Below are 25,208 nucleotides of genomic sequence, written 5' to 3'. Positions count from 1 at the left end.
TCTGCAAGAGAGAGTGAGTCTAGGATAGGCTCTGAAGAACATGGTCCTTTTGAGGTAGAATGCAACAGCTCTTCTCATGTCCTGAGTGTGAAAAATAGTTTCTTGTCCTGAAGTGAGAGGTTTTGGGGAAAACACTAGCAACTGAATGTCCTGATTGACATGCAAGTCCAAGGAGATCTTGGACAGGAAATGAGATTGGGGACATAGAATCATCTTGTCCCGGTTACATACCATGTAGGGTAGATCTGTCAAAAGTCTCCCAAACTCCCCTACCCTTCTGGCCAAGTGATGGAGAACAGAACAACTTCCCATGGACTTAAAGGGTGGTTCCTCAATACATTGACCAACCTTCCTCACATCAGAGAGCCTACTCCACCTGGGACCTTAATCTATTTCTCAATCCCTTAATGAACCTTGAAGTGAATACTGAAGGGTGCATGAATACTGAAAACCCTTCAACTGATAGGTGAAAGGCGGTAATGTCAGCCAGCTGGACTTTGATAGAGCTCAGCAACAAGCCTAGAGTTTAATTCAGCATGTTTTCAAGTATGTGGGTGATATGTGACTTGGAGGGAGAAATTGCCGACTGGATGTTCCAGCAATGAAATCTCTTCCACTTTTGCACGTAAGACTTTCTTATGGAAGGTTTACGACTAGTTAGTTGGGGATTGGTCCTGCTTTGAACAGGGGGTTGGACTAGATGACCTCCTGAGGTCCCTTCCAACCCTGATATTCTATGATTCTATGACTATTCAACAGCATATTCTGTACTTCAAAAGAACAATCCTTTTCTACACCCGAGAGACATCAAGAAGCCAGGCCTTGAGACATAGCAAGGAAAGATTGGGGTGAATTATTGTGCCTGATTCTTGGGCCAGTAGGTCTACTGTCAAAGGGAAACAGAGGTGGATTCAGACACAAGGAAATCAGATCCAGGAACCATATGTGCCTCAACCATGCTGGTTCTATGAGGATAATTACCAATTTTTCTTGCTTTAGTTTGTTGAGTAGCAACAGCATCAGGGGATAGGCATACAGCAGAATTTGAAGTAAAAAATTTAGGAAGGCATCTCCCAAGAAGAGTTTCAACTGTGTCTTCCTCCTCAAACAAAAACAGCAGCATTTTGTGTTGGATGGTGCCCCAAAGAGGTCTATCTCTGGGAAGCCCCAAGTGAGAAAAATCTTCAGTAGCATAAAACCACATTTCCCATTTTTGATCCTGACAGAAATGTCTGCTCAGCATATCTGTATAACGTTGTTCAGACCTATCAGATATGTCACTAAGATGTTTATTTGGTGGGTTATACACTAGTTCCAAAGTTTTATTGCCTCTGCACACAAGGATTGGGATCTTGCTTCTTGTCAGCCCTCTTGCAAGTAGGCGGGATAATGACCCATGTTTTCCATATTGTTTGGACCAGTGACAGCAGGAGGTCATTTATAGGTAAGGTTACCTTGCTTTGGGGAGAGGTGCGTAGGTTATCCACCAAAGCATATTATGGTTCCTGCACCACTTCCAAGGAGATCTATAAGGATTCAACTACCTTCTTCATGAGTTCTTGGAAGAAATTCAATTAATCCTCACAGGAGGAGGGAGGGAACATACCTGCCTCATAGGGCAAGGAAGAGGACATAGATAGCAGGGCCTCCTCCACTCTCAGCTCTTGTTCTTCTAAGGGGTCCTTTTGAGGAGGGGGGTTCTGGGGTACCAGTGGCTGCCTCCCTTGGCGGATCCTCTTACATGAGGGTACCCTATAGAACAGGCCTCTGTACAGGACCCAAGGATTACAGAAGGCCCAATAACATGCCTAAAGGCCTTACAGGCAATATAAAGGAAAGGAGAGGGGCCCCAAGGTGCTCCTGATATGAAGGTTGTTGGGTCAGTTGTCAACTGGTATCTGGGGTCTCTGCCTTAGGATACACTTCAGGAGAGGGAGGTTCAAACAGAAAGGTAATGGAATCTTTGATGGAGATCTTGGAGTTCAAGATATTTTCCCCCTGTTTCTAGGGAGGGGGGCAGAAGCATTGGTACCAGTGGCTGTGTTGTATTGGTGGTTGAATTGGTACTGACAGAAGAGCCTTCATCTGAGATTGGGGCAGCACTGAAGGGTACATCGGAACCAGCAGAAAATCCCTCTTGGTCCTTCTCAACTTAACACCATACATGTGTCTGCCCTCATTTTGCTGCTGTGCCCACACCTTATTCAGGAATGAAAGGACCCAAAGCAGCTGAAAAGCTGTGTGTGCTGTGCAAGCAGCGAGAGGGGAAGAGATGGAAGGGCAAGAGTGATGGAGACTAAACAAAGCAGGACCACATATCTCCACCAAGTGTTCCAAGGCTCACCATGGAGAGAAAAAGTGAGCAAGTAACTGTTTCCATTTAACCACAAATCCACATAGGAGAGGAGTAACAGACATTTACTCAATTCTTCAGGTTATATTCAGCAATAGTTTAGCACTGCTAGGCTTCCCGTGTCCGTATGTGTGGAAGGAGATAGGGTGTGTGTCCAACAATAGTTATTCTCTACCCTCCTCTCCATGACCAAAACCCTTTTACTTGCAGGATCAGCATGAGGACTTAGATACTTTACTAATTTTTACGTTTCTACAAATGCACCCACAACACGTATCTCTAGGGTTGTTGTTTTTTGTGGGGGAGGAGGTTAATTCAAATGTACAAAAATTAATGTCAATTATTTCCTAAAGAGTTCTTCTGCTCTCAAGCAGGTGCTATATTGCTTTTATACTATGTCCTAGAGGTCAACAAATCTGGACTCTGGCAGACTAACATAAAAATTGAATTTCAGAATTAAGGGTACTCTACAAAGAACTTCTTGCCCTTAGCCTCAGATGTTCTGATCTAGAGACTCTTCACTTTCTTCTGAAGGAGATGTGGTAAAAATAGGGAGGCCATTGGAGTAATGGGAATATGAACTGGACCTGCTCTATCTGGTACTAATATGATCATCGGTACTGGGGTCAGTGTCCAGGTCAATGATAAAGGCAGGTGCTTCACAGAAGCAAAAAATGGAGAATATGATTCCCGACAAAATGGTAAGGCCTTTGTAACAACATACAGCTTTGGTGCCAAAAGAGCTGACAATATCATTACCAAGGATACAGGCATGAGAGTAGTGAGTGTCACTACATACAATCTAGATAGGCTCAGTACCAGGCTCAGTACCAGAACCACAGATACAAAAACAGACAGTGGTGCTTCACTAACAGTACTGGTGTGATAAGTACTGATTGTATCAGTATCAGAGTAGCCAGTGCTGTGGAGAGTTAATCATGAGATCTCAGTACAGAGGACCTTACGTTCACCAGTACGGTACCAGAAGAGATCGGAGATAAGTCCATGTCCACATTGTGTTCAGTAACTTCACTATCAGAAAGGGTGTTCTGAGAACAACTTTAAAGTCTTGAGCTACCTTTATGTCTGAAAGTCTGGTAGTTTTATAAGGTTTGGATGCCAAACTTGGAGAAGGTGAGTTGCGTATTTTCTCCTTGTGGCAATTACATTCCTTCTTACTTCTGACTCCAGAGGGTTTTGTCAAAACAGAAGTTTTGGTGGCTGTTTCAACCATCCAGGAACATGAAACTGCAGAAGCACTCAGAGGATCTCTCATCCTTTTTAGTCTCTCATCATTCAATGATTACCTGTTCCGTTCATTCCCTCTGAAGCACCTAGCATAGGCCACTGTCAGAAGACAGGCTTCTGAGCTAGTTGGACCATTGGTCTCACCTACTATGGTTGTTTTTGTGTTATGTTCTTATATGGCTGTGAAGCTTGGGTCAGAGGCTGGGTGCACTGATTGTGCAAGGAAAAGCATCCTGAAGCAAGACTTTCTTGCTTTAAATATGTGAATTTATTTTGCAGCTCTAAAATAGTCTGCAAGTGTCATACCTATCAGGGATGTGTGCTTCCTTCAGGCAGATCAAACATCTTATATGACCATCAGTCGGCAGCATGACAGCTTCACAAGATGGGCAATTTTTTAATCCCAAGGAGTTACGGTTTATCATCGTGAGCGAACTGATACCAAGTACTTCCCAGGGGGAAAAAATATTGTTCCCAAATATTGTTCCCAACTGAAACTACACAAGAAGTACTTAACTAAACTTAAACTACTGCCAACTAAATAACTGACTATTTAAAATGTATTTACAAGGACAATGGAAGGCAAGCATGCTAAAAGAGGAGAGCTTCGACTCATAGCCATGGGCAGTGAGAAGGAACTGAGGGTAGTTGGGTGGCCTGACCCTTTTTGCCCTCAGTTGGAAGTACAATGACATGCAGGGTTCAAGCGCTGCCCCAACAGGTATTTCTGATTAAAATCTCTATCTTGAGGCACTGGGCAAGCACTTACCAACTATGGAATATCTATATCTATATATGAAAAATCACTTGAAGAAGAATCACAACTCATTCAGTTTTAATCTCCAAGTATCAGATATGAACAGTAATCAATAAATCTGAAAAACAACTTACCTTCTCCATGACAGTAGGAAGTAGAAACAGTTGCATGATGGGCTTCTAGGGAAATAACTGTTTCCTCTGATCCAGCAGTCAGTGAAATTAACTGCTCAAAAAAAGCCAAACAAACAAATTAGTCATAATTTCAATGACTGCATTTTATTCTGTAGTACAGCAAGCACCTGCCACATCCCAAAGTGCAACTGCAAAAGTACAATATGCCATATTGTTGAAGTTAAAAATGATATATCCACTGTCTTCAACTCTACTAGTTTTTGTTCAACTTGTATATTGCCAAAATGGCACCAAATAACAGAAAGCACTTATGTATTGTCAGAATAATCTTTTTGACCTATTAGTTCTTCAATATTTGTTACAAATACACTAGAAAGATGATATCTGAGAATAGCTTTATTAATAAATTTTAACATCTCAGAAACAACTCTAAGGTGATCCCAAAAAAAATAAAAGATGCTCTTGACTGGGAACACATATTTATATATTTCCTAGATAAAATTCTGTCAATATTAAACTACCAAAAATCAATCAAGTTTAGTAAATTAAAATATCTAATTTTTGATGTACATATCTAGTGGGTGCATCCTCACAGAGGGCTTGTAATGCCAGTAACACTACTGTTTTGGATCACAAAAAACTCTGCGTTATCCATCCCTCATTCGTGTCTCCATTTTAATCCCACCATTCTCAAATCCCCATAGCACAGCTTCTATCCTTCCAGATAAGAGGTTCTAAACAGAAAAATGATCAGCCAGATGTGCATTGGCCGAACCATTGGAACACACTGAGCCACTTCTCCACATCACCTTAAAAATTAGGACAAAGCCTCCATGGTGCTCCAAAACCCAAATATTGAGATACTGATGTCTCCTACATACAACAGTACAATGAATAACCACCATAACTTTTGGCTAGCTCAACTCTAGTTATTGTATGAATGGGATTTCCAGTAGCCACTGCAAGTCATAGCTACAGAAATAAGAACATGTTTTTGAAGGAGGTCTACAGGACATATAATATACAGCTGATAATTACTTGAGACTATATACAATTCTCTTTTAAAATATAATCTTGAATGTTCTGAATCCACTGTTTTCCCAAGTTTGATCTACTTTCCACTCAGATCAAAACTGCTTGAAGATGTGATGGATTGCTCCTATAAAAGTCGCCCATTTTTAACAGTAGGCAGCAATCATTTGCAGGTCAGTTAAAGAAGAGGCTGCAAATAGTATTGTTGGTTATCTATTCTGTTTGTAATTCTAAATACTCTGAATCCCACAGCTCTTAGGCCCTATTCGAGGAAAATACTTAAGCGTGCATTTAACATAAAGCATGTGCTTACATCCCAATAAACTCCAATGGGACATAAGGACATGATTATGCATTATCCTGAATTGGGGCCATAGTCCCTGAACTTCCCAGAAATACAATTTTCCTGTAAATTTTCTGTTATGCAATACAGCCGAAAGAGTATTGGATTTCTGCCCTTAAGATGCCTTAAATTCTGCTTTTCCTTCATCAGGTTCACATAAATAGAACACAACAGGCAATCATAAATATGTATGAACACAGTATCTTCCCTGACAGTAAAAAAGTACCAAATTTAGTGTAAAGGCTATATTTAGTTGCAAATCAAAATGTTTTAATAGTTACTAACCAATGAGAATCAATCTTTCTTTAGAAAAGATAACTAAAAATGTACAAATACAAATAGGACTAAAATAATTATTTAAATCACGGTTTCCTGCTTGCTGATTTAAATAATTAATTTAGATTATTTAAATCACTTTGATTTAAATCAATCCCAACCAGGTTGTGTAAACGCTGTAATATTACTACTAAATAATTTGTTGCAAAGATACAGAAAAGACTGTGCCATAGGCCAAAGACTCCCAAACTGTGATCCTTAGACAATTAGTGGTTCACCAACCTCATGCTGGTAATTTACAAAGAGAGAGATTGCCAGTTACATTATTTTGGTTTCTCCTTATTTACAACTATTAAATTGAATTAAAGGACAGATAAACAACTCTGAACTTGGACTAGTTCAGATGGAAATGGGAAACAATTATTTAAAAATAAATAAGACTCATGCCTATCATATGCCTTTATAAATTTTGATATTATGAGAATAATGCCATCCTTGTTTTTATTTTAGATATGCTATTAAAAAAGAAAAAGGAAAGATGTATAGAATTTCTATAATATACTCCATAAAAGAGGTGGAAAACGTATTTTATATACATTTTTAACATTATTTTTAAATTAAAACTGCTATAGTTGCAGCAGGGATGTCATGCAATTGTGAATGAAACGGGAGGTGATTCCATTGAAATGAAAAGGAAAGAAAATGGTCCAGAGAGAACAATTATTAAATATGTGATCCACCCTATAAACAAGTTTGAGAACCCCTGCCGGAGAACCTAGGCTAGAAATAAATTTAGTTTTTCCTATCAGCCATGTAAGCACTGATCAGTGTTACAGAGGCAACATACTGTCTCATGAGGGAGGAACACAGAAGAGTCATTTTAGGAAGCAGTGGAGAAAGCAGATAAAGCAGTCTGCACTTCTGTTTTCAATGTCTCAGTAATGCCTTTTAACTATGGCTGTCAAGCGATTAAAAAAATTAACCACAATTAATCCCGCTGTTAAATAATAGAACAACATTTATTTTTCAATGTTTTCTACATTTTCAAATATATTGATTTCAATTACAACATAGAATACAAAGTGTACAGTGCTCACTTTATATTTATTTATTATAAATATTTGCAATGTAAAAAACAAAAGAAATAGTATTTTTCAGTTCCCCCATTACAAGTACTGTATTGCAATCTCTTTATCATGAAAGTTGAACTTACAAATGTAGAATTATGGACAAAAATAATTGCATTCAAAAATAAAACGATGTAAAACTTTAGAGCCTACGAGTCCACTCAGTCCTATTTCTTAGTGAGCCAGTCGCTCAGACAAACAAGTCTGTTTACATTTGCAGGAGATAATACTTCCCACTTCTTGTTTATGTCACCTGAAAGTGAGAACAGGCATTCACATGGCACTGTTGTAGCCGGCGTTGCAAAATATTTACGTGCCAGATTTGCTAAAGATTCATATGTCCCTTCATGCTTCAACCACCATTCCAAAGGACATGCTTCTATGCTGATGACAGGTTCTGCTCAATAACGATCCAAAGCAGTACGGACTGACGCATGTTCATTTTCATCATCTGAGTCAGATGTCACCAGCAGAAAGTTGATTTTCTTTTTTGGTGCTTCGGGTTCTGCAGTTTCCACATCAGTGTTGCTCTTTTAAGACTCCTGAAAGCATGCTCCACACCTCATTCATCTCAGATTTTGGAAGGCACTTCAGATTCTTAAACCTTGAGTCAAGTGCTGCAGCTATTTTTAGAAATCTCATACTGGTACCATCTTTGCGTTTTGTCAAATCTACTGTGCAAGTGTTCTTAAAATAAACAACATGTGCTGGGTCATCATCCGAGACTGCTGTGACATGAAATATATGGCAGAATGCGGGTAAAACAGGACAGGAGACATGCAATTCTCCCCCAGTGAGTTCAGTCACAAATTTAATTAACACTTTTTTTTAAACGATCATCATCAGTATGGAAGCATGTCCTCTGGAATGGTGTCCGAAGCATGAAGGAGCATATGAATGTTTAGTATATTTGGCACGTAAATACCTTGCAATGCCAGCTACAAAAGTGCCATATGAACACCTGTTCTCACTTTCAGGTGACATTGTGAATAAGAAGTGGGCAGCATTATCTCCCATAAATGTAAACCAACTTGTTTGTCTTAGTGATGGCTGAACAAGAAGTAGGACTGGGTGGACTTGTAAGCTCTAAAGTTTTACATTGTTTTGTTTTTGAGTGCAGTTATGTAACAAGAAAAAAATCTGCATTTGCAAGTTACACTTTCACAATAAAAAGACTGCACTACAATACTTGTATAAGGTGAACTGAAAAGTATTTCTTTTGTCATTTTTACAGTGCAAATATTTGTAATCAAAAATAATATAAAATGAGCACTGGACATTTTGTATTCTGTGTTATAATTGAAATCAATATATATGAAAATGTAGAAAAACATTCAAAAATATTTAATACATTTCAATTGATGTTCTACTAATTAATTGTGATTAATTTTTAATTAATTGCATGAGTTAACTGCGACTAATTGACAGTCCTACTTTTAGCTATTAAAAATGAGACAGATATCAGTCAGAAACACACCTGGGTGAAAACTACCAATATCTACTCTGAGCTATTCTAATGTCTTCGGTAGATGTATTTATTTGCATGGAAAATATGGGCCCGAATAGTCAGAGGTGTTAACATAATCCAATCACCAAAGAACATTAAACACTCAAATAATGTTCAGAGTTTGGTATACAGAAATCTTAGCCTGTTTAGTACCATGAGAAACACATCATCAAAATCTTCTTAACATTTTATTAAAGGACACAGAAAAAGAAGGAAAAACAGTTAAGCATTTGAAATGTAAATATTAAATAAGGTTTTCATTTTAACAACATCCCTTGCTCCCTTTAGTGGGAGACAGGTTTCAGAAGGAAAAATCTCGTTTGACAGTCTCTTAGATTGTATTAAAGATGGCAAAAACTGTCCTTTTGGAGAAAACAGAAGAAGTTAGTAGAGATGGGCTGGAGCTGTTATTGTTGCTGTTTAAGTCCGATCCCATTTCTTAAGAACACAAAACAAGATAAACACATACAAAAGGGGAGAGAAAACAAACAGCAAAGATAGAAAATGCAGCTTCTGTCTGTGGTGCTGAATTTCACTTGCAACCTCACAGGTAGAAAAACACAGGCTCAACACATGGTCTTAATAGCCACTTGGAGAGCTGACTAATTTGCACCTGCTTCAAAAAGCTTAGATGCTTTAGTTGCCTCTCTGGTCACAGGCTTAAAGCGGTGTGGCAAAATATACAATCTTAGCTGGCTAAGTCAGACACTTATTAGACAGAAGGAAAAAGGAGAGAGGAGGAGAAGAAGATATAAAATAGAGAAAGATAAGGAGGTGGGATGTGTGGGAGGAAGGAAGACAGTCTCACAACCCAGGTGATGTTTGGGATTCAGATGGAACTGGTGAAGGTGCCATGTCATCTGTCTCCCTCTCTCTGGCTCAGTCTGGTCAGGACATCTCTCAGGATCAGGATGATGAAGGCCCGAGATCCCAGGAGATGGTGGGGATCCCAGCTATGTTTCATAGATCCATAAATTACAAGGCCAGAAGGGACCATTGTGATCATCTAGTCTGACCCCCTGTATAACACAGGCCATAAAACTTCCCCAAAATGATTCCTAGACCATATTTTTAGAAAAACATCCAATCTTGTTTTAAAAATGGTCAGTCAGCGGTGGAGAATCTACCACAACCTTTAGTAAGTTGTTTCAATAGTTAATTACTCTCATTGTTGCAACACTCGTGCAACTGAGGTTGTAGATTACATCCTTTTCACCCTCCCCAAGTGAACGAGCAATGAGTCACCTGATTCCAAATGTGCCATTCCCACAGATGGATACACAAGACAGTAGACCAAGCTACCCTCTGTTGAGGTAGTACATAGAATCATAGACTCATAGAATATTAGGGTTGGAAGAGACCTCAGGAGAGTAACCACATTACCCATGAGACTCTAAACAGATTCCCTGTGATTTGAAATTGGAATGGCCTTGAGAGCCCGTTCAATGCCTTTTGTTCTAGTACCAAATTCCCCAGGGTGTCAACCATGGCACTGACCCAAAATTCTTCAGCAACAAGCCTGGCAGCAAGGCAGAGGCATATGATCCAGTACCAAGGTAAACACTAGTCTTCCAGAGCTGAATATAGAGTATCATAACTGCACCAACAAAAACATGTTTAACATCAGGGTCTAGCAAACATAGTAACCAACAAAATACAAAGATAAGGCTTCTACTACATCCCCAGTTTTCCCAGGTTTTACAGTATCTGAAATCAACAAAATGCATGTCAGGCATAGACACATTTTCCAAGTATGTGAGCCATATCTTTATAAGCAGATGTAGATTTCTCATTGGCAGTAAGGCACTTTTACACCACTCTGGCTATGTAAAGGGGCTTTAAAGCTTAGCTCAAGACAGAATCCAAGCCACAAGGAGCATTAAAGACTGAATTGAACCGAGAAACATTTTTTTAATCTTAAAAATGAAGAATACACATACAAAGACATATAAGTGATAGTAGTAATACACTGCCTCACCAACATGCCTCAATCCTAATCTGGAAGGACCAATTCTAGACAGTAGAGGGAACTTGAGAACTGGTACCTGTGACATAACCCAGAGTACAATCTGGATGTTTCAACACCTGTGTCCCCTCAGTTCTCCAACCTGGGGTGCCTTTTACATTGCCAAAGAGCAACCACTTCTGCCCTGCTCACATGCAGCCTCCAGCATGTAAATTACTCCCAGTTATACTGCAATAGTGTTACAGCCAGCCACCCTCGAATCGCACTTTGGAGCAAGACCAGCAAATTCCCAGTCCCAGACTTTCCCCCAGAAATGTGCATCTTGTAGAGTCCAGCCCTCTCCTCAACAACACAAATTAAAGTCCATCATTTTGTTTAACAGAAAATGATACGGACAAATCGTGTTACCTCAAATGATGTTTCCCAAACACTTCAATCCAAGCACACTGGTTTAGTTAAAACAATAAAACAAAATTATTAACTACAGAAAGATAGCTTTTAAATCATTACAAGTAATGAGGCATAAAAGTCAGAATTGGGTACAAAGAGATGATACAATCATAGTGTTAGAAGACTGCACCAGTTATCTACTGTAACCTCCTGTCAAGATGTAAGATTTGTTGGGTCTAAACCATCCAAAACAGATGGCTGTCCAGCCTCCTTTTGAAAGCCTCCAGTGAAGAAGTTTCTACAGCCTCCAGAGGCAGTCTGTTCCATTGTCCTACTGTTCTTACAGTTAGGAAGTTTTCCTGAGATTTAACTGAAATTTGCTATGCTGTAGTGGGAATCCATTGCCTCGTGTCCTGCCCTCTGTGGTAAAAAAGAACAACTTTTCTATGGCAATCTTTTAAGTATCTGAAGACTGCTATCATATCCTCTCTTAATCTCCTCTTTTCCAAACTAAACATACCCAGTTCCTTTCTCCCTTTGCTCATATGGCTTGCATTCCATCCCTTTGACCATCTTTGTTGCTTGCCTCTAGATCCTTTCCGTTTCTCTACATCCTTTCAATACATTGGTGACCAAAAGCGTACACAGTACTCTAGCTGAGGCCTAACCAGCACCGAGTAGAGTGGTAGTATCACTTCCCATGACTTGCATGCTATGCCTCTGTTAATGCAACCTAAAATTGCATTTGCTTTTATTTCAACAGCTGGTTCATACTGAGGCTGTGATCCACCACAACTTCCAGATCCTCCTTAGCAGTGCTGCTGCCAAGCCAGTTTCCCCCCATTTTTTATTTATGCACTTGGGTTTTTCTGTCTTAAGTGTAGCACCTTGCATTTATTTGTTGAATTTCATTTTCTTGTCTATACCCCAGTTCTCCAATTTTTCAAGATCCCTCTGAATTTTAGCTCTATCCTCCCGCCTAGCTGTCTCATCTGCAGACTTGATCAATATGCTCTCTATATCTACACCTAGGTCATTAATGAAGATCCAGAACAGAACCGCGTGGAACCTCACCTGAGACCTCTCTCCAATCCAACATAATTCCATTAATAGTTAATCTTTGTTTGCAGTTGTTTAACCAATTATGTATCCACTTAATGATAGTTCCGTTGAGCCTGCATTTCTCCAGTTTATTTATCAGAATGTTATGTGGGACTATGTCAAAAGCCTTGCTGAAGTCCAGGTATATTATGTCCACCGCATTCCCCCTACCCATCAAATCAGTTACTCTATCAAAGAAAGAAATCAAGCTAGTTTGGCACAATCTGTTCTCAGTAAATCCAGGCTGGCTCTTAGTGATTACCCCTTAATCATAGAATATAAGGGTTGGAAGGGACCCCAGAAGGTCATCTAGTCCAGCCCCCTGCTCGAAGCAGGACCAATTCCCAGGTAAATCATCCCAGCCAGGGCTTTGTCAAGCCTGACCTTAAAAACCTCTAAGGAAGGAGATTCTACCACCTCCCTAGGTAACACATTCCAGTGTTTCACCACCCTCTTAGTGAAAAAGTTTTTCCTAATATCCAATCTAAACCTCCCCCACTGCAGCTTGAGACCATTACTCCTCGTTCTGTCATCTGCTACCATTGAGAACAGTCTAGAGCCATCCTCTTTGGAACCCCCTTTCAGGTAGTTGAAAGCAGCTATCAAATCCCCCCTCATTCTTCTCTTCTGCAGGCTAAACAATCCCAGCTCCCTCAGCCTCTCCTCATAACTCATGTGTTCCAGACCCCTAATCATTTTTGTTGCCCTTCGCTGGACTCTCTCCAATTTATCCACATCCTTCTTGAAGTGTGGGGCCCAAAACTGGACACAGTACTCCAGATGAGGCCTCACCAATGTCGAATAGAGGGGAACGATCACGTCCCTCGATCTGCTCACTATGCCCCTACTTATACATCCCAAAATGCCATTGGCCTTCTTGGCAACAAGGGCACACTGCTGACTCATATCCAGCTTCTCGTCCACTGTCACCCCTAGGTCCTTTTCCGCAGAACTGCTGCCTAGCCATTCGGTCCCTAGTCTGTAGCCGTGCATTGGGTTCTTCCGTCCTAAGTGCAGGACCCTGCACTTATCCTTATTGAACCTCATCAGATTTCTTTTGGCCCAATCCTCCAATTTGTCTAGGTCTTTCTGTATCCTATCCCTCCCCTCCAGCGTATCTACCACTCCTCCCAGTTTAGTATCATCCGCAAATTTGCTGAGAGTGCAATCCACACCATCCTCCAGATCATTTATGAAGTTATTGAACAAAACCGGCCCCAGGACCGACCCTTGGGGCACTCCACTTGATACCGACTGCCAACTAGACATGGAGCCATTGATAACTACCCGTTGAGCCCGACAATCTAGCCAGCTTTCTACCCACCTTATAGTGCATTCTTCCAGCCCATACTTCCTTAACTTGCTGACAAGAATACTGTGGGAGACCGTGTCAAAAGCTTTGCTAAAGTCAAGAAACAATACATCCACTGCTTTCCCTTCATCCACAGAACCAGTAATCTCATCATAAAAGGCGATTAGATTAGTCAGGCATGACCTTCCCTTGGTGAATCCATGCTGGCTGTTCCTGATCACTTTCCTCTCATGCAAGTGCTTCAGGATTGATTCTTTGAGGACCTGCTCCATGATTTTTCCAGGGACTGAGGTGAGGCTGACTGGCCTGTAGTTCCCAGGATCCTCCTTCTTCCCTTTTTTAAAGATGGGCACTACATTAGCCTTTTTCCAGTCATCCGGGACTTCCCCCGTTCGCCACGAGTTTTCAAAGATAATGGCCAATGGCTCTGCAATCACAGCCGCCAATTCCTTCAGCACTCTCGGATCTTCCAAGTATTCGCAAACTGAATGTTTAATATATTGCTCTAGTTGCTTCCCAGGTATCAAAGTCAGGCTGAGTGGTCTATAGTTTCCCAGCTCCTCCTTTCCCCCCTTTTTAAAAGATGGGCACTATGTTATTCTAGATGACTGGAGAAGGGCTCTCTCCGAAGTAAAACACAACACCTAACTTAACAAGCTAAGTGAATTCAAAACAAAAAGTCTCTCTCACCACCTGCTGCAGCAATCTTACTGGCAAATCTCTTTTCAGACAGGCTCTCTCCCCAGTCTAATGATGCTTCCTTTGTCCTTCAAGTGTAGTTAATGCCATGAGTAGAGATGAAGGGAGAGATTATTTCTCCACTCTTTATACTTTTCTTTTTCTTTGAAAATCATCTCCAGCTGAGGTTCAGGAGACAGCAAATCTGTAGGGACGGGAACTTCCAGCTGCTTCTTTGCCAAAATGTAGATTCTCATTCACACCCTTTTTCCTGCCAAAGAATGGCTGCTTAACTGGGTCCATCTGATTTTGTTGACACCTGGCTGAGATGTCAGTTTGCCTTTTGACTCTGAGGAACTGGTTTATGCCTGCTTTACTAAACTTGGAACATATCTAAGTAATGTTATACAATAGAATCTTATAACTTTACACACAACATTGCCACACATATTTTACCAATACAATGATGATCAGCAAATTATGAGTTTTCAAATGATACCTCATAACGCATACTTTGTACAAAATTTATCATAGTCTTGTAAAAAGGGTGAACATAAGTATGCAGACTGTCACGGTACCTGTTTAATCTTTAACCATCACTGCCAGACTAAGGCCAGACACCAACTAGTTGTGAATGTGGATTTTTTTATGTCTACTGCTATCCACTTATAACTAGATTTAGAACAATTGATTTCATATAGCATGCTAACAGCCACCTAAGTGTAATAACTTTCAATGAGTATTGGCCTGGGACAAATTTTAGTTAGTAATCTGGCAATGTAAGAGTCGCTGTATCCCACAACCAGGACTCCATGTTACCTGTGGTTCAACAGACATGGAATTCAACACTTACTACACAACTGTAATCCAGAAGCTCTTTTTTTAAAAAAAAAAAAAGATGTTTCTGGCCCTTATGGTTGCAGAAATAACCTAGAAAATGTAAGGGGAAATCTGAGGCAACAGCTGAGCGGGTGCGTGCTGAAGTGCCTGAGAATACTGGAGCAGCTAGAAGTAGTGGAGGTGTCTGCAGTGGGTGAATGTTTGTAGGTTGCCTGGGGCTGCTGGAGCAGGGCAGAGAGTACTCAAGAGCCTAGCTGTTAGAAATGGGTGTCTCGTGTGGCCGGTGGCTGTTGATGGTGGCAGGAGTAGCTAGGTGTTAGCAGCAATTGACTGGATGCTAGGGAACTGGGAGGATGTTTGCTTGGGAGGAGGCTGTTGCAGCTGACTGCAGGGGAAAAGATGAGGCAGCCTGGGCCAACATTGGGCCCCTCACTTTGTGCTGTGTCTGACACTTCCCTCTGTGATTTCTACCACCTCTTGCCTCTCACTGCTCCTTAATGGCTGGGATCCAGCATGGGAAGCAGTGGGAAAGAAGACACTGGCTGCCTTTTCAGCTGCAGCCAGAGCAGCTGACGGAAGGTGCAACTTCAGCTTGGCCAAAGCTCGGATGAATGCATTAGGATTCAGGGTGCCAAATGTGTAACTGCTATACAAGATGTGCAACACTTGGCAGCCTTGAGGAAATTTGAGTCACACTTACACCCAGGAAGTTAAGAGAAGCCAAATGCGTAGGCAGAATCACACAGCACCCAAGACCATTGGAAATGAGTCAGTGAGGATGCCTACAATCTCCCCACCTTCCTTAGTGCATGTGGAAAGAAGGAGGTTCTGAGCTGAGCTGCCTGGACAATGTCATGGTGTCCAAAATCCAGGGACATGCACAGAATGGAGAAAATTGGTGGGAGTAGGGTGAGAGAAAGGGACAATGTCATTATTGCCAAGGTCCAGGGACAGGGAAAACATAGGGGGAATGAATGGGATACAGAGAACATTGAAAGTATTCCCTATTGAAGTAATCACTGACTTTTTTTTACATCAATTACCATATTAAATTTAAACCACAGTTGTGTGTGTTTGTGGAGCCTGAAGGATGAGATTGAAGAGTATTACACAAACAATAGAATAAATGAATAGTATCATAAAAATGTAGGGGGGCTTGCCGTGATATTTGGGCTCATTGTGCCACAACATACACTTGCCTAAGCCTATAAAAATCCCTTCAACTATTCAATCTCCAAACAATATATGTTATATCTTCAAAGAAAAGAGTTTTTACTTTTCATTTAGAAAAGCATGGAAATTAAATACACAAAATATCTAAACAATATTAAGGTGACATAAACCAAACCTGAAAACACAGGAAGCTCAAAATTAAAGCTGAAGCTGTCCTGAATTAACAAGATAGTGTCTTCTCCCCTCTCCTGCCTCCTCCTCTAAACAATGGCATGAAATACTGTAAGGATGAAGTGTTAGCCTTATGACTGAATTTCATGAGTTTTGCTATCTTCTGTCATGGCTTTAATGGTATTTTAATTTATTTTAATTCTACTTATAACTGAATCACAAATGTCAAGTGCTAAGATCAGTACATTAACCAAATTTCTCTTGAAATTACAATGTAATTACCATTAACTCAAACTTGCTACTATAGCACAAATGATTATACGAATGATAACTGACTGTCTGGCTTTTAGTATAATGAGCTGTTTTTAAAAAAAAGTTCATTAGAACAAAGTTCTTTATCACAGAAGCAAATTTTCTTGGCATATTTTTGTCAATGGGGATCAATTAGGCAAAAGTATTCCCTTTAAACAAAGAACATTTTCTAAAGTAAATATTCAAACTAAAAGAGGAACTAACTTTCCCTGTACCACACAGGACAGGTCATATAAATTTTAAGTAAGTTATTTTTCAAACACCTTCCTCTTTTTGCCTGTTTTTAACTCGATAATACAAGTGAAAGATGTTACTATATTTTACGAAGGACTCTGAAACGTTAATTTTAACTAGATATACTTTCTCTCAACCATAGAAGTATTCACATTTTTAGCTAGGTCAATGGTGTGCAAACACATCTTGTGGGATTTGAAATAGCTCCTTAAAATGCACAAGGACAATCATTAAGCAAGATCTAGTATCTATCACACAAGAGCAACTCCGCTATTAATTTTATTTAGATTTCTTTCTAGTTAGTGAATCAGTACAATTATTTGTTGTCTACTGCCATTGACAAAACAGGTCCTACGTATCACTCCCTTTTCATCACTTCCACACCTGGCTTTGGTATACTCAGAGAAATGAAACTGTTCAGAAGGCTGGTGTGCCAGAAGTTCATCCACCTGGAGGCAGACTTCACTGTTCATGGGAAACAATGCAGTCTGTTAGACTCATTTTACGGTTGGGAATCAGGAAGTTCAGGGTTCTAATCCTAGCTCTGCCTCTGACTTGCTGTATGGAGTGATTGAGACAACTCATTTCACCTCAATGCTCCTGTTTACCCATCTTTAATAATGGAGATAATACTGTACCTATTTCACTGGAGTGCTGTGAGAATTAATTTGTTAATATTTGCACAGCATTTTGAACATGCAAAGTGCTCTAAAACTGGCAAGTATTACTATTGATTCATCTCCAAGAGAACTCATATGATGTGTCCAAAGCAAAGACTGCTTTTATAGCAGGACTGTTGCAGATTGCTGATGGCCCTGTGCATCCAGTCGCCTGTGGTCCCCAACAGATTTGGTGCTTACAGTAATGCCTTTCATTTGTTCTTTCATAAGAAGGGGAACCTCCTAGGAACACTACCTTAAAGTCTGTGTGTCTAGCAACTGCCAGCAAAAGCACTTCAGCTGTCAAAGAGTTACATGAAGTTTAAGTACTGTACGTCCTCTTGGTAGTGTAGTCCAAACCATAAATTAAAACTAGCAACTGTCCCACTGTTCCAGAAGAAGTCACGGTTCTTCTCAGCTGGACAAGTTTCAAGGTATCTAAGCCTCTAAATGATTAAGCAAGCTGGTCCTCAGAGTAACATCAATATCTGTACAGGAAAAGATGAACATGCAATCTCTTTTGGTTAAATTCCAAATTGTCTTTCTTTCTGAGACCAAGGTGGTACTTGGTGGGTACTGATGGTACATACTGAGCCACGTGTGGCATGATCCACATCTCTAAAATGGGACGGGGAGAAAATTGAGTGAAAAGATCCCCCCTGAAAGGGTGTAAACATGTAGTTTGACCTCCCGGTATTGCATACTTCACCTTCCCAAGCAGGGAGAATAAGCAAGTTTGTTATGAAAAGTACATGAAAAAATGTGATTAACCACACATTTAAACTCAACAGATTTTATCACAATGTTCTGTTACAGATTCATTGACCTACCTATTACTGATCTCCTGAGTTACCCTATCCCATGGTTCATAAGTAAAAGTTGTAGTGGACTTATTTTTCTGAAGTATACAAACATCTTACAAAATTCTTCACTGTATGTTCTATGGAAATTTTAGTCAATACTTTTAAAGCCAGTGGGTAAGGTTAAGATTTTGTCAAGGGTATTTTTAGTTAAAGTCACAGACAACAACAAACAAAAATTCACAGAAACCCGCAACCTGTCCATGACTTTTACTAAAAATACCCAAAACTGACAGTCTGAGCCCTGCCAGGGGCTGACCACCAGCCACTGCTCAAACACTGCTGCTGCTACTGCAGCAGGGGCTAACCGCCGCTGCTCCAGCCCAGGGGACTGACCCAGCCCCACTGCTGCTTCAGGTCCTGCTCCAGTGCTGGCCACTGACCACCAGCCGCTGCTCCAGCCCTGCTGCTCCTCCTGTGGCAATGGGGGCTGAAGCCAGAGAAACAACAGAGGTCCGTTGAAGTCACAGAATCCATGACCTCCAAGACAAAATCATATCCTTACCGATGGGTTACAAAGTTTTAGAAGTCTCAGGCCACTAAAGCTAGAATAAAGTTTTGGTCTTCGTATAACAGAAGTGGTAATGCCAAAATACAGAAGAAAAGATGCAAGAGTATATAGAAACCTTAGAAGAAAGCTGATCACATAACAAAAACCTACGAGGACACATTAAAAATCACAAATGTACAGAACTTGTAGAGCAGAAGATTAGAGAAGGATTTAATTTATGGGCAATGCATAAAATATTAATATGGCAAATGTCTTATTTAAAAGCTCTATTAAGGCAAAAGGTAACTACAAAAATTGTTAACATATCAAGTCATGCCACTGTGAATCAATTAGTGAATAATGACAGATACAAACTATTCAATACTATGTTTCTGCACCATAAGGAGTTTAAAAGCTGAATTGACCTTTTAGCTAGATATTTTCAAAAGTAGTTACATTAGTTGTCTGGAGCATTCATATTTAAACTGAAATACAGAAAAAATTAACAGGTCTGATTTCAGAGGCTATGAGACAGATATAAGTCAGCGGACGTATATCAGCACAGCTCCACTAACTTCACAGAAGTCCTCAAGTAGGATTGCACGTTCCACTTCCTCTCAATACTGCCTCCCAGCAAAAGGCTAGCGAAAGCAGAGCCAGATTCCAAGCTGAAGTTGGGTGCTATAGAAGTATAACCCGCGTGCCTAATATGGAGATATCTCTTTAAGAGATATATAGGGAGCAGGTAGGAATGAGTTGTGTCTGGTTCATTGTTGCTAGGTACATGCACAATTAGTGCTCCACATCCAGAAGTTTCTGGAATTGGATGTGGTAGTTTTGGGTATGCTCAATAGGTTCCCTGTTGCTGGGGTCAGACTCCATGAGGGCCAGTAGTAAGGGGAGCTGCTTTACAAAAACCCATGTGCCCTGTGTGGCTTGGGAGAAGCTGAGCCACAGGAGCAGAAAGCAGGCTGTTTTCCCTAACTCTGAAACATTTTGCAGCAGGTTTCTGTGGGGACTGACCTGTTTAGATTTAATTTGTTTTCTTTATTTATATTTATGCATAACTATGAAGATAGTGTATATGGATTATAAAGGAGCCATGTTATGTTCTAAAAATTAAGTTGAAGTCATTATTAATAAATAAAATAATAATTATTAATAATAATAATAATGTTTCTTTATCGTAAGACTTCATAAAGTTGGTACTTAAGAATTAAGTTAGACTCACAGACTTTAAGGTCAGAAGGGACCATCGTGATCATTTTGTCTGACCTCCTACACATTGCAGGCCACAGAACCTTACCCACCCATTCATGTAACAGACCCCTAACCTCTGGCTGAGCTACTGAAGTCCTCAAAGCATGGTTTAAAGACTTCAAGTTACAGAGAATTCACTATTTACACCAGTTTAAACTTGCAAGTGACCCCGTGTCCCATGCTGCAGAGGAAGACTAAAACCTCCCCGGTTCTCTGCCAATCTGATCCGAGGGAAAATTGCTTCCCAACCCCAAATATGACCATCAGTGAGACCCTGAGCATGTGGGCAAAGCCCATCAGGGAGATAACTGGGAAAGAATTCTCTGTAGTAATTCAGAACCTTCCCCACCTCCAGCCATTGGGGATTTTTGCTACTGGTAGTCGACAATGGGCCACATGCTTCCATTGTAGAAAGTCCCATCATACCATCCCTTCCATAAACTTATCAAGCTCAGTCTTGAAGCCAGTTAGGGTTTTTGTTATATTGGGGCTTAGACCCTGTGCAATCCTCGTTGAAAGTCTTCAGAGACTGAATTTTGGGTTTCAAAGTTGCTCTTCTGTGAGAGATGGGTTTTTTAAGGCTCTGGAAAGGGCAATGAAGTAAACTATGGCTCATCCAAAGGTTACAGAAGTATTAGAAAATTTCCAAGGGAGAACATTCTATTCAAGGTACTTCCTCATTTTAAAGGACATTATAGACCACAAATGCTCAATTAAATGAAGAGGTTAAAATTTCAAACGCTCACTCTGGCCCTCAACATCCCTTTACACTCTCTGAAAAACTGGTTTGAGGCTCTCAATCTGAAAGATGCTTATTTCCATATTAATATCAGACAGTCACATAGCAAGTTGCTATGCTTTTGTTCGGGATATGACCATTACCAACACAAGGTATTATCCCCTTCAGGCTCTTCACAGCACCAAAGTTTTACCAAACATTTAGTTATTTGAGATTACAAAGTATCTGTTTTTCCACCTTGTATGACTGGCTGGTTCAGGCAGCATCTTATAAAAACTTAAAAGACTCAGTGCAAAAGAACTCCAGTCTTGTTCCAGACCTTAGATGGTCTGTTAATCCCCTTGCAGAGAACCTCTTTCATCAGGAAAGTTCTGGACTCCATACAGGCCAAAAGCTCCCTCCTGGAAGAAGGATTATTAAGCACATCTCAAACCATTGGTACTCCGAGGGAGAATTTTTGTCAGATGGGGAAATTCTTCTTCATCAGGCTCATGCAAAATCATGCTCCTGAATCCCAGCTTTCATTTAAAAAGTCAAGTGCCTATCCTTTTTCATTGCAAAACTATCCTCAAAAATATTAACTGAATTTAAATCAATGCTTGCACGAAGGATGAGCTTAAGTAAGTCAGAGCAACACTGCACCTTTAGTTAAAGCAGAGCAACTTGTGTTTAGACAAGCCCTGAGTCGTTAAGGAACCTGAAACAATGGCTCTCAAAGGTGCACTCTGCCCCTGTCATCTCACTCAGAGACTCATGGACTCAGCATAACTGCTTGGCCATGGAATTTGGCATTTTATTTCAAAATACCACAGAACTCAGCATTTTTTCCTGCAGAGTTCATGATTTTGCTGCAGGGAGGCACACAACTTTTTGTTTTCTATCTCCTTCCCCTGCTGGAACCTGCCTGCAGCTGTCTCCTCTTGCCTCTTCTGTTCCTTTCCCTACTACAGGGGAATTGGATTACAGTGTATACTCCCTTCATTGTTCTAAAGTACCAGTCAGGAGAGGTCAGAAAGCCAGAGCTAGAGTTCAGTTTCAGCCAGGGAGAAGGGGAACTAGAAAGGCAAACTGGGCAATTAGGCTGCATGGAGAAGAGAGTAGCAGCCAAGGCCTGTGGAGCTGAGAGGAACTGCTGAAACTGACGACAAGCTTCCCTTCCTTCTCTGGTACACAAAGGGCAGGAAGAAGATGATCCCAAGCCAAACCACCCACACAACATCGTTAACTTATTCAGGTCATAAAGCCGGACTGTTAGAAGAATAAAGCCAAAAAAGATATCCATCAAAAATAATCACTGCTAAAAATCATCATTAAAGAATTATACATCAATGAGTATTTTCAACAATGAACCATAACCATGTGTGTGTTTGGGCACAGGAAGGATAGGAGAAAAAAGAATGTTACAGAGATAAAATAAATTAACACTGCCATACAATTTCTTGCCAAAGAATTTAAGGGGTGCTTAATGCAGAATTTCCCATTGGGCTATAGAGTACATAGAACCCTCCCTATAGTTTTTATTGGTTAGAATTGAGGGGTATTTTTTAAAATGTTCCCTCACTCTGTGGGACTGCTGCTTATATTTAGAGAACAGTGAACTGTAGAGGTAAAGTAGCAGCCTAATAGGATCACAATTGTAGATGCTACTATAAAAACAGAGAGATTGGGGACAACACATAGCCCTAAGCACTTTGTATAATAAAAGTGATGTGTAAATTGTTTTAGTGATAGAATAAAATATTCAATATACTTCTATAATTAAGTCACCTTACTACAGCTAAGTTTTTGGGCCTGCAGGAAACAGCTGAAAGACACAAGCACTAATAATTGGAAGCTCTTCACAGCATATTGATCAAAAAATTATTCCCTAGTAATTGTTTTTGTGTCTGCAGTACCTTTCATCATTATGCTCTTTTGCTGGGAAAGTTTCTCTGGGTTTTTAGTAGGAGAAGTAGCAAACTACTAAGACAATCTTAATTAAGGATCTTTAAAAGCAGGCTGTTCAAAAGACAAGACAGCACAAAATGACTAAACCATACTTCTAAATCCGACTTCTGTTCAATGAAATTTGCAAGAAGAAAAAAAAACAATTACATACCAGTTTGGTAACTGATGTTCTTTGAGATGTGTTACACATGACCATTCCACTTCAGGTGCATGCGTGCCAGTGAACCAATGCCAGAGATCTTTTTCCCATAATGGAATGTGTCAGGGCAGCACACACACCCTCCACACACCCATTCTGCTGGCCAAGGGTATAAAGGGCAGAGCTGCCCCGACCCCCCTCGGTTCCTTCACACTAGAAACATGTTATCTTTGACTCCAACGTACAGGAGGAGAGTGAGTTATGAAATGGACATATGCAACACATCTCAAAGAAAAAAAGAGTTACCGAACAGGTATGTAACCATCTTCTCTTCTTTGAGTGCTTGCATTCATTCCACTTCAGGTGACTCATAAGCAGTTCCAGACAGAGGAGGGTATCAGAGTCTACCTGAACAAGAACTCCAATGCCACTCTTCCAAATCTAGCATCATCTCTTGATAGACTCCTAGATATTAAGGTCAGAAGGGAACATTATGATCATCTAGTCTGACCTCCTGCACAATGCAGACCACTGAATCTCACCCACCCACTCCTGCAATAAACGTCTCACCTATGTCTGAGCTATTGAAGTCCTCAAATCATGGTTTAACGACTTCAAGGTACAGAGAATCCTCCAGCAAGTGACCCATGCCCCATGCTGCAGAGGAAGGCAAAAACCCCCCCGGGGCTCTTCCAATCTTCCCTGGAGAAAAATTCCTTCCCAACGTCAAATATGGCGATCAGCTGAACCCTGAGTATGTGGGCAAGATTCACCAGCCAGATACCCAGGAAAGAATTCTCTGTAGTAACTCAGATCCCACCCCATCTAACATTCCATCACAGGCCATTGGGCCTATTTACCATGAATAGTCAAAGATCAATTAATTGCCAAAATCATGTTATCCCATCATACCATCTCCTCCATAAACTTAGAGTTTAATCTTGAAGCCAGATAGGTCTTTTGCCCCCACTGCTTCCCTTGGAAGGCTGTTCCAGAACTTCATTTCTCTGATGGTTAGAAACCTTCATCTAGTTTCAAGTCTAAACTTCCTGATGGCCAGTTTATATCCATTTGTTCTTGTGTTCACATTGGTATTGAGCTTAAATAATTCCTCTCCCTCTCTGGTGTTTATCCCTCTGATACATTTATAGAAAGCAATCATATCTCCCCTCAGCCTTCTTTTGGTTAGGCTAAACAAGCCAAGCTCTTTGAGTCTCCTTTCATAAGACAGGTTTTCCATTCCTCGGATCATCCTAATAGCCCTTCTCTGTACCTGTTCCAGTTTGAATTCATCCTTCTTAAACATGGGAGACCAGAACTACACACAGTATTCCAGATGCGGTCTCACCAGTGCCTTGTATAACAGTACTAACATCTCCTTATCTCTACTGGAAATACCTCGCCTGATGCATCCCAAGACCGCATTAGCTTTTTTCATGGCCATATCGTATTGGCGGCTCATAGTCGTCCTATGATCAACCAATACTCCAAGGTCCTTCTCCATCTCCGTTACTTCTAACTGATGCATCCCCAGCTTATAACTAAAATTCTTGTATTAATCCCTAAATGCATGACCTTACACTTCTCACTATTAAATTTCATCCTATTACTATTACTCCAGTTTACAAGGTCATCCAGATCCTCCCGTATGATATCCCAGGCCTTCTCTAAATTGGCAATGCCTCCCAGTTTTGTGTCATTCGCAAACTTTATTAGCACACTCCCACTTTTTGTGCAGAGGTCAGTAATAAAAAGATTAAATAAGATTGGTCCCAAAACCGATCCCTGAGGAATTCCACTGGTAACCTCCCTCCAGCCTGACAGTTCACCTTTCAGTATGACCTGCTGTAGTCTCCCCTTTAACCAATTCCTTATCCACCTTTCAATTTTCATATTGATCCCCATCTTTTCCAATTTAACTAATAATTCCCCATGTGTCACCGTATCAAACACCTTACTGAAATCTAGGTAAATTAGATCCATTGTGTTTCCTTTGTCTAAAAAAATCTGTTACTTTCTCAAAGAAGGAGATCAAGTTGGTTTGGCACAATCTATCTTTTGTAAAACCATGTTGTATTTTGACCTCAATGTCCTTAACTACTTTCTCCTTCAAAATTTTTTCCAAGACCTTGCATACTACAGATGTCAAACTAATAGGCC

The 25,208-nt window shown here is 40.4% G+C and overlaps 1 protein-coding gene across 4 annotated transcripts in view; it reads right to left on the bottom strand.

Annotated features, from left to right (window-relative positions):
* Positions 1 to 25,208, bottom strand: part of FUT8 (fucosyltransferase 8) — a 287,005-nt gene that overhangs the window by 151,508 nt on the left and 110,289 nt on the right. For 3 of the 4 annotated variants that reach the window (XM_048854022.2, XM_048854025.2, XM_048854024.2), the window contains exon 3: positions 4,493 to 4,583. The gene's annotated coding sequence lies outside the window, so the exon portion shown is untranslated. Of the gene's footprint in view, positions 1 to 4,492; positions 4,584 to 25,208 lie in introns of those variants that run through there. The other variant, XM_048854027.2, reaches the window with a different exon arrangement.

The sequence above is a fragment of the Caretta caretta genome, chromosome 6 (genome assembly GCF_965140235.1).
Source record: "Caretta caretta isolate rCarCar2 chromosome 6, rCarCar1.hap1, whole genome shotgun sequence".
In the NCBI taxonomy this organism is placed as follows: domain Eukaryota; kingdom Metazoa; phylum Chordata; order Testudines; family Cheloniidae; genus Caretta; species Caretta caretta.
The sequence above is the reverse complement of the archived record's forward strand: the minus strand, read 5'-3'. Positions and strand labels throughout refer to the sequence as shown.